The 8,618-nt window shown below is 39.3% G+C and overlaps 1 pseudogene; it reads left to right on the forward strand.

Moving 5' to 3' along the window:
- Positions 1-1,316: 1,316 nt before the first annotated feature.
- Positions 1,317-7,700, forward strand: LOC136175664 (olfactory receptor 5M10-like; annotated as a pseudogene).
- Positions 7,701-8,618: the final 918 nt, after the last annotated feature.

Consider the following 8,618-nt stretch of genomic DNA (forward strand, 5'->3'; position numbering starts at 1 on the left):
TTCACATAATATCAGTCTTATAGGTAATATGATTTTTATTATCAGTGTGACCATTTACATGTTTTAAAGAACTTGAATCAAGTTTCTATCATAGAGTTTATTCTTACCCTCTGCAAGAGTTAAAATAAAGGATAGTTTCAGCAAAATCATTATGTTTTGGGGATGTGTCTGATAATTATTTTAAAATAAATGTCTCCTCCCCTAAGAGGAAACTTTTAATACATTATTTTTCCCTATTACTCCCTCCTTTAATATTTAATATCAATGATATATGTGTGTGTGTTTGTATAAAAATATACACACATTGTTGTGTAATGTATGCTTATCTGTCTTTATAGAAAAAAGAATTGACTTAATTTTGTGTCCCATTAACCAATGTATGCTCTCAATAATTGGCTATAATATACAAAGCTAAGGATATCCTGAGATGTCTTAAAAGGGAAACAAGCTTTGGTGATGTGAGGGTCGCTTGAGGCAGGCAAGAGTAGATAAAGTGAACAGGCATCACTTTCTGTTGTGATGGGAGGGATTAACTTAAAACGACCCTGAGGTTAGAGTGGCAGGTAGACGGACACTGGTTATGCAAGTATCCATCTGTTCTACTTCCTTAAGTCCATCAGCTGAGAAAATGCATGAGCTTCATTGACTTTTTAGACACTGCACCAAAATTATACTGAAAACAAGGGATCATAATTTCAAAGAAAAGCAATGCTTAAAGGAAATGTCAGTGACCAATTCATGAGAATGAATTGCAGAAGAGGTAAAATATTTTCATATAGGAAAAGACTTGTGGGAAAGCATTTGAAAATATGACTACTTTTATGTAAAGGAACTCTACATTAAGTTAGCTATTGAAAACACCAAATGCATGCTAGGATATTTCTCTGTGTGTGCGTGTGTGTGTGTGTGTGTTTTTAAGAATTTTTCAATGTGGACAATTTTTAAAGTATTTACAAAATTTCTTACAATGTGGCTTCTGTTTTATATTTTGTTTTTTTGTCAATGAGTCATGTGGGATCTTAGCTTCCTATTTGGGGATTAAACCCTCACCCCTTGCATTGTAGGACCACTGGATTGCCACAGAAGTCTCCTAGGTTATTTGTTTAAATGAATTCACTTATTTTAATTGGATGCTAGTTATTTTACAATATTATAGTGGTTTTTGCCATACGTTGACATGAATAAGCCCTTTACAATTTTGAGAGAGGTAGGCATCAGATAACACCCTGTGAATTGCGGGGGGGGGGGGGGGGGACAAGGACCAATTAATTTTTATTTCCTTTATTTTAGAAATCTTTGGAAGCTGAGCAAACACAATGTTATAGGAAAATTGCACAGGGGTGACTGAGTTTATTCTCCTGGGACTGACAGATTGAACTGAGCTGCAACCTGTCCTTTGTGTGGTCTTCCTAGTCATCTACCTGATCACAGTCATCGGCAATGTGAGCATGATTTTGTTAATCAGAACTGACTCAAAGCTTCATATGCCAATGTACTTCCTCCTCAGCCACCTCTCCTTTGTAGATCTCTGTTGTGATACCACTGTCACTCTTCAGATGCTGGTCAATTTGTCATTTAAGGAAAAAAAAAATTCCTTCCTTGCTTGCTTTATACAGTTTGACTTTTCATTTCCTTGGGGCTCACAGATAGATATATTCTCACAGCAATGGCTTATGACTGTTATATAGCCATCTGCAAACCCTTGGCAGCAAAATGTCCCGAGGCGTCTGCCTCTCTCGTTGTTACCTACATTTATAGCTTTATAAATAGTCTTACCTAGACCATCCTGATGCTCCATCTCTCCTACTGTGGACCCAATGAAATGAACAACTTTTATTGTGTGGACCCACCACTCTTAGTCCTAGCCTGCTCAGATACTTATGTCAGTGAAACTGCCATGTTCGTGGTGGCTGGTTCCAACCTCATGTTTTCTCTCACCATCATCCGCATCTCCAACACTTTCATCTTTACAGCCATCCTGCAAATGCGTTCTCCAGAAGGAAGGTACAAAACCTTCTCCACCTGTGGGTCTCAACTGACAGTTGTCACTATGTTTTATGGGACACTGTTCTGGATGTATCTGAGGCTGCCTTCTGAGGCATCTGTAGAACAGACCAAAATTGCAGCTGTTTTTTATGTCTTTGTGAGTCCTATGCTAAACCCTTTGATATACAGCCTTCAGGACAAAGATGTTAAAAGAGCAATAAGGGAAGTGTTTCAAGAGAAATCGTTTGTCAAATCGGGTACATATTTAGTCAGAGGTATGTAATATAATTGTATTCTCTGACCAATTAGAGAAAATTTTCAACTAAGTTTCTCATTGACTTGTCATTTTCTTCTGTAATTCACCTATGAGACTTGAAAGAATTTGTCTTGTCACTAGCTTGTGTTACTTTACTGTATTGAAAATGACTACAACATTGGGTGGAAAAGGAAATGGCAAACCACTTCAGTATTCTTGCCTGGAGAATCGCATGGACAGAGGATCCGCATCAGTCCTTCCAATGAACACCCAGGACTTATCTCCTTCAGGTTGGATTGGTTGGATCTCCTTGCAGTCCAAGGGACTCTCAAGAGTCTTCTCCAACACCACAGTTCAAAAGCATCAATTTTTCGGCGCTCAGCTTTCTTCACAGTCCAACTCTCACATCCTTACGTGACCACTGGAAAAACCATAGCCTTGATTAGACAGACCTTTGTTGGCAAAGTAATATCTCTGCTTTTTAATATGCTCTCTAGTTTGGTCATAACTTTCCTTCCAAGGAGTAAGTGTCTTTTAATTTCATGGCTGTAGTCATCATCCGCAGTGATTTTGGAGGCCAAAAAAATAAAGTCTGACACTGTTTCCACTCTCTCCCCATCTATTTCCCACGAGTGATGGGACCAGATGCCATGATCTTAGTTTTCTGAATGTTGAACTTTAAGCCAACTTTTCACTCTCCTCCTTCACTTTCATCAAGAGGCTTTTTAGTTCCTCTTCACTTTCTGCCATAAAGGTGGTATCATCTGCATATCTGAGGTTATTGATATTTCTCCCGGGAATCTTGATTCCAGCTTGTGCTTCTTCCAGCCCAGGGTTTATCATGATGTACTCCGCATATAAGTTAAATAAACAGAGTGGCAATATACAACCTTGATGTACTACTTTTCCTATTTGGAACTAGTACTGTTCCATGTCCAGTTCTAACTGTTGCTTCCTGACCTGCATACAGGTTTCTCAAGAGGCAGGTCAGGTGGCCTGGTATTCCCATCTTCTTCAGAATTTTCCACAGTTTATAGTGATCCACACAGTCGAAGGCTTTGGTGTAGTCAATAAAGCAGAAATGGATGTTTTTCTGGAACTCTCTTGCTTTGTCGATGATCCAGAGGATATTGGCAATTTGATCTCTGGTTCCCCTGCCATTTCTAAAACCAGCTTGAAGATCTGGAAGTTCTTGGTTCATGTATTGCTGAAACCTGGCTTGGAGAATTTTGAGCATTACTTTACTAGCGTGTGAGATGAGTGCAATTGTGCGGTAGTTTGAGCATTCTTTGGGATTGCCTTTCTTAGAGATTGGAATGAAAACAGACCTTTTCCAGTCCTGTGGCCACTACTGAGTTTTCCAAATTTGCTGGCATATGGAGTGCAGCACTTTCACAACATCATCTTTCAGGATTTGAAATAGCTCAACTGGAATTCCATCACCTTCACTAGCTTTGTTTGTAGTGATGCTTCCTAAGGCCCACTTGACTTCACATTCCAGAATGTCTGACTCTAGGTGAGTGACACAACATTGTGATTATCTCGGTCATGAAGATCTTTTCTGTACAGTTCTTCTGTGTATTCTTGCCACCTCTTCTTAATATCTTCTGCCTCTGTTAGGTCCATACAATTTCTGTCCTTTATTGAGCCCATTTTTGCGTGAAATGTTCCCTTGTTATCTCTAATTTTCTTGAAGAGATCTCTAGTCTTTCCCATTCTGTTGTTTTCTTCTATTTCTTTGCACTGATCACTGAGGAAGGTTTTCTTATCTCTCCCGGCTATTCTTTGGAACTCTGCATTCAAATGAGAATATCTTTCCTTTTCTCCTTTGCTTTATTCTTTTCTTTTCACAGCTATTTGTAAGGCCTCCTCAAACAACCATTGTGTCTTTTTGCATTTCTTTTCCATGGGAATGGTCTTGATCCCTGTCTCCTGTACAATGTCACAAACCTCCATCCATAGTTCATCAAGCTCTCTGTCTATCAGATCTAGTCCCTTAAATCTATTTCTCACTTCCACTGTATATTCATAAGGTATTTGATTTAGGTCATACCTGAATGGTCTAGTGGTTATCCCTACTCTCTTCAGTTTAAGTCTGAATTTGGCAATAAGGAGTTCATGATCTGAGTCATAGTCAGCTCCAGGTCTTGTTTTTACTGACTGTATAGAGCTTCTCTGTCTTTGGCTGCAAAGAAGGAGAAATGGCTACCCATTTCAATATTCTTGCCAGTGAAATTTCCATGGACAGAGAAGCCTGCTGGCTACATCCATGGGGCTGCAAAGAGTGAGAATCAACTTAGTGAATGAGCACACACACTACACAAGTATTTAACACTTGATTTGGGGTGCAATTTTCCTTTCTATTTTCCATTTAAAAATAATTTTGTAGGTTTTAGGATACTTTCCTTTTTCCCTTCATACTTCATTGGCAACTCTGCTTACAAACTGTGCTGCAGAAATGGCAAGCTTCATGCAGATCCAGCTTGTGCAGTTAGCATGCTTCTGTTTTCAGAAGCCCATTAATTACATTTCATGCTCTACTCTCGTTGTCTTGAAATGCTTGATAGTTTTTAAACAATGATTGAGAACATTTTCCTTTGTACTGGATCTTGTCTATGGTGAACAATATCCTAGTTCTAAGTTTAATAATTTGTAGATTTCTAATTATACAGTGGAAGTGACAAACAGATTCAAGGGACAAGATCTGATAGGCAGTGTCTGGAGAATTATGGGCAGAGGTTCCATAGTACAGGAGGCAGTTACTTTTTCTTTTTCCCCAAGAAAAAGAAATGCAACAAGGCAAAAGTTTTAGGAGGCTTTACAAATAGGTCAGAAGAGAAGTAAAAGACAAAGGAAAAAAGGAGCGATTTACCCATGTGAAAGTAGAGTTCCAGAGAACAGCAAGGAGAGATACAAAAGTCTTCCTAAGTACACAAGGCAAAGAAATAGAGGAAACCAATAGATTGGGAAAGAGTAGAGAGGGCTTCAAGAAAACTAGAGACACCAAGGGGACATTTTATGCAAAGATGAGCACAAAAAAGGGCAGAAATGTTAAGGACCTAACAGAATCAACAGATTTGAAGAAGAGGTGCAAAATACACAGAAGAACTGTACAAAAAAGGTCTTATGACTCAGATAGCCATCATGGTGTGATCACTCACCTGGAGTTAGATCCCGGAGTGTGAAGTCAAGTGGGTCTTAGAAGCATTACCATGAACAAAGTTAGTGGAGGTGAAGAAATTTCAGCTGAACTGTCTCATTCCTAAGAGATGATATTGTTAAAATGTTGCACCTAAAAGGCCAGCAAATTTGGAAAACTCAGCAGTGGTCACAGGACTGGAAAAGGTCAGATTCAATTCCAATCCCAAAGACGACCAATGAAAAGAAATGTTCAAATTGCCACACAGTTACACTCATTTCACATGCTAGCAACCTAATGTTCAAAATCCTTCAAGTTAAGTTTCAGGAGTATATGGACTGAGAACTTCCACAAGCACAAGCTGAATTTAGAAAAAGTAGAGGAACCAGAGATCAAATTGCCAACATCCATCAGATCATAGAAAAACAAAGGCAATTCCAGAAAAACATACACTTCTGCTTCATTGACTATGCCAAAGCCTTTGACTGTGTAGTTACAACAAGCTGTTGAAAGCTTTCAAAGAGATGAGAACACCAGAACAATACCAAAACACCTTACCTGCCTCCTGAGACAGATGTATGCAGGTCAAGAAGCAAGAGAATTGACATGGAACAGCAAACAGGTTCAACATTTGGAAAGGAGTATGATAAAGCTGTGATAAAGTTGTGTATTGTCACCCTGCTTATTTAACTTATTTGCAGAGCACATCATGCAAAATGCTGGACTGGCTGAAGTACCAGGTGAAATCAGGATTGACCAGAGAAATAACAATACCCTCATATATGCAGGTGACACCACCCTTATGGCAGAAGGCAACGAGAAACTGAAGACCTTCTTGATGAAGGTTAAAGAGAAGAGTGAAAAAACTGGCTTAAAACTCATATTCCAATAACTAAGATCGTGTGATCAGGTCCCATCACTTCATAGCAAATAGATGGGGATAAAATAGAAATGATGACATCTTATTTTCTTAGGCTCCAAAACCACTGTTAACAGTGACTGTAGCCATGAAATTAAAAGGTCCTTGCTCCTTGCAAGAGAAGGTTTGAGAAGCCTAGACAACATATTTAAAAGCAGCAGCATCACTTTGTCAACAAAGATCCATGTTGACAATGCTACGGTTTATCCAGTAGTCATTTATGGACGCTTGAGCTAGACCATAAAGGAGACTGAGTGCTGAAGAATTGACGCTTCTGAACTGCGGCGCTGAGAACACTTTGAAGAGTCCCTTGGACAGCCAGGAGATCAAACCAGTCCATCATGTAACTATATGGCTGATTCATGTCAATGTATGACAAAACCCACTGAAATGTTGTAAAGTGATTGGCCTCCAACTAATAAAATAATATTAAAAAAAAAAAAAAAAAAAAAAAAAGAAATCAATCTTGGATATCCATTGGAAAGACTGATGTTGAACTCAAGGTTCTAAACTTCTGTCTCCTAATATGAAGACCCTGATGCTGGGAAAGATTGAGGTCAGGAAGAGAAGGGGGTGACAGAGGATAAGATGGTTGGGTGACATTGCAGACTCAATGGACATGAGTTTGAGCAAACTCAGGGAGACAGTGAAGGACAGGGAAGCCAGGCATGATGCAGTCCATGGGGTCACAGTCAGAAGTGAATGAGCCACTGAATAGCAACTATTAATACATGCAAATATTTTATGTTATGATTTTTTATTATTTTTATTGGCTGAACCATTCTTTAAAATCTGTAGTGCTTTGAATTTTTCTAAAGCGTCAGACACGTGACTTTATATATGCTCATAACAGCTTCTTTTTCCCCCTAATTCTGTATTGCATTCCCCTGCTTTCTTCTCCCACTGGTAGCCACTAATTGGCTCTATATCTCTGACTCTGATTCTTTTCTGTTTACTTCACAACATTGCTGTATTTTTTTATAATCCACCTATTTGTGATATCATGCATCATTTATTTTTGTCTCTTTCTGCTTTGTTTTAGTAGCCCAATGCCCTCCAAGTACATCCATGTTGCCACAAACTGCAAAACTGCATTGACATACAATGGGTCCTCTACATGTGAACTTTCAAAGATGCAGATGTGTGTTCACAGGGCCAGTCACAACCGACTGTGCTTTTGTGTACTCTGCTGTACCGTCCTGCAGAGAGTGCACTGGCACCTCATGTTTATTCCAAGCCAAACACGTCTGGAAACAACTGTAAACACACTGGGACGTGAAGTACACTTCAGATACTCTCCACTTACACCTACTTACTTACAGGCGATGGGTAACAAAGTCCCATCTCAGTCAGACACCCTGCGTGGTCTTGGCTCTGGAAAGGGGAGGAGGGAGCAGTAGTTATCTCACTGCTTTGCTGTGCCTGGGTGATTCCAGTTGTCAAAGAAAAGGGAACAGAAAAACATGTCAAACACACATTCTCAAATCCAATTTTATATGAGATAATCCGAGTAATGTTAATCTCTGATTCCTGTGTTTATTCTGCAAGTGATCTGTGATCCAGAAGGATGATGATTCAATGGCCCTTTTAGGACTCAGCAATACTGAAGCCAGAAATGCATATTCTACTGCAGCATTTATTGAATAACTAGCGTGTGACACCTGGTGTGGGTAAGGATGAGAGACAAAATTCTACTCAGATGTGTCAACTAAAGAGAATTTAACGGAACAAATTTATAAAGAGAATGCAGTCAGAGTTAAAGAAATCAGTCCAAGAAGTTGAAGTCTCTGGAGGCTAAGTCTAGAATGCAATTTTCTTCCCAGACCTGACGAGGCCAACTCAAACGCTACTGTCAGGAGTCCAGAGAAACTAGATCCAGGAAGAATGCCCAGCCCACCTTCTCAACCTACACCTCAGCAGGAAATTTCCTTGGAAGGATGCAGCCCCCTTAGCACTTCATTATGAAACTGGGAGAAAAATGGAAAAGAGGTTTAGATACTTTCCTCTTACTCTCCCCTGTGTTATGCTCTTGATCTCTCCCATTGGCCCAACTCAGAGCTAGTTACCCTAGGGGCTCTACTGATGGAATCTAAGGACTAAATTACAAGGGAACAAAAACAGCAACAACAATGTAGAGAAAAAAGACAATAGATCCAGATAGGCTGGGCTGACAAAGAAAGAATCAGCAGCGCATTTATATTATGTCTACCCGCAGTGTTTCCATCACTAAGTGTTTATTATTATAACTATCTAAAATACTAAGAACAAGGTTCAGAATCAGGAAATAGGTAGTCCAAATGCAACAAAAGTTGTCTGAT

The sequence above is a fragment of the Muntiacus reevesi genome, chromosome 9 (genome assembly GCF_963930625.1).
Source record: "Muntiacus reevesi chromosome 9, mMunRee1.1, whole genome shotgun sequence".
In the NCBI taxonomy this organism is placed as follows: domain Eukaryota; kingdom Metazoa; phylum Chordata; class Mammalia; order Artiodactyla; family Cervidae; genus Muntiacus; species Muntiacus reevesi.